Genomic DNA, 2,277 nt, shown 5'->3' with positions numbered 1-2,277 from the left:
GCTGAACCGAGGTCAAAGGTGCTCAGCACAGAGCGGGCCAGAACCCCACGCGGCCCAAGCAAACATGCTCGCTAGAAAATGGTGGAAGGCCACAGACCAGCCAGAGACAGCAGTAGCCTGGCCCTGGACTGAACTTCAAGGACGAGGCCTCGTGCTGATAATTCCACAGCCCCCACCGGGGCCCACAAGCTCCTTCCAGCTTGGGACACCCAGTGCTTCTCAAACCACCCCGCCACACAAGGAGGTCACGCGGCTACAAATGTGGAGCAAAGCCCGTAGCCAGCCTTCCAGGAAACAGTCTGGGCCACCCCCGGCGCAACACACGTAACCTGCACCCAGGCCGAGCTCCAGAGCGGTCCCCAGGACGCCTTCCCACACAGCAGTGCCTCTCACCAAGAGCGGGGCATGCCCCAGCTTGCCTGGACAGTGCGGGCTTACACCTGCTCGGACAAGCTGGGCTTCCTCCTCGCCAGCCTCATGCTTTCCCAGGTTGTGTGCCCAGTGTGTCTGCAAAAACCGAGGGCCCATCCAAATCGGGTAACAACCTGTGAAGCAGCCAAAAGAGCCGAGGAGCAGCACGCAGACAGACACTGCCAAGCTCACAAACTTCATGTGTGCGTTAACACAAAGCCATGAGCGTGTGTGGTCACGTGTTAGGCACCAACTGACTTGTCTGTTTTTCTAATGCCCAGTAGATTAGAGACAGCAGATTAGAAAGGAGACGAGAGGCCACTGCAGGTAGGCCAGCCCACAGCAGCGAGTGACCTGAGTCTCCTGATGATGCCTGTAACAGAAAACCTACAGAGAGCTGATGACAGCAGCGTCCGCAGCCTCATGCACCCCCGCAGGTGAGGGAGGCAAGGCACAGTAATGTCCTCATAGTTACAGGTGACAGCCTGGGAACCTGGGCCCAGGACAGGTGGCCTGGAGGACTGTGAATGTCCTGCCTTTTCTCTTACCAGCGTCTATGACCCTCTCAGCACTGGTCAGGACTCAGAAGCCTACTGGGCCCCACTCCACTTGGTGGTTGTAAGCAGCTCCCAGCCAGGGGCTAAAACCTGCCCATCCACGCCCCAGTCTGGAGGATCAAGTGACCTGACTATGCGAAGAAGCTTCTGAAACTATAAAGTGCTATCTATACTAAAGGCCAACTCAGTGTGTCTCTGCCTGACTCTAAGCCTGCTTCATCGCCTCAGCCCATAAACACTCCTAGGTATGGGCCACCCCCGGCGCAACACACGAACATCTAAGTAGCTCACCGCAAGTCGCTAACATCTACGAGGCTGGGCTTACTGGAAAAGTATCAGCTCCACGGAAAGCCTCTACTTGAGAACGTTGGTGAGCCCCCTCATCCTCTTTAGCTGTGAACCACAGGGGAGGGGGCTAGACCCTCAGGAGGGCATGGGTAAGGTTCTGGTCAGTCCCTAGGGGCACCTGGCTGGAGAGGTGCTGATCCCAACTGCAGATGGGAGGCCCAACCAAGAGACGGAGCAGACAGTCGGCAGCCATTCTGAGTCAGAAGAAGCCAGAGTTGGGTGCAGCCTGCGGCCAGGCATCTGGGGAGGCCCCACAAGCAGGGAGAGCCCACCCTGCGCCCCCGAGATGGCCGCCCCCTTAGCCCCCAAGGTCCCCTTGTCACACAGAAGCAGGCCCAGGGGTTAGCTCAGGATGGTCTAGGCTGGGTGGGCGACTGGGGGAAAGGGTTCTCAGGGGAGCAGGTAAAAAGAAAAGGCAGCCGGGGGCTGCAGCCTGGGTCTGGCCGAGTCTGAGGCAGTGAGGGATCTAAGGTAGACGCGGGGCGAAGAGGGACGGGGACGGAGCTCTGCAGCGCAGGAAGCCCGGGCCGCCGGTCAGCAGTGGCCTCGGGAAGGGTGTTTGGGGAGGGGTGCCCATGGGGGCTGCCCGTAAGGGGGAGGGCTCCCGAGAGCCTGTCTCCGAGACGAGGCTCCAGCGCAGCGACTCTGCCGCGGAGGGGACGCGAGGTCTTGGGGCCGCGCTGGGAGGGAGCCTCGCTGGTGGGCGCGCCCGCGTCTCCCCAGCCGGGGCTGCAGCTTCGGGGGTCTGGGGACAGCGCCCCCGATTGCTAGAAAGGACTCCAGCAGGAGCCCTGATGGTCGCAGCGGGAGGGGAGGGTCTCGGGGTGACAGGGTCCCTGGGGGGCTGTCGGAGTCAGAGAGTCCCTGACAGGGCCTCAGACGAGGCGTCTCTGGGTGTGCAAGGCCTCGGGCCCAGACAGGCCCGGACGGGCGGCTGGCGGGGGCCGGGGGACGGCGCGGG

Source organism: Pteropus alecto, unplaced genomic scaffold (assembly GCF_000325575.1).
Source record: "Pteropus alecto unplaced genomic scaffold, ASM32557v1 scaffold105, whole genome shotgun sequence".
NCBI classification, from domain to species: Eukaryota; Metazoa; Chordata; class Mammalia; order Chiroptera; family Pteropodidae; genus Pteropus; species Pteropus alecto.
Note: the sequence above shows the minus strand (reverse complement) of the source record.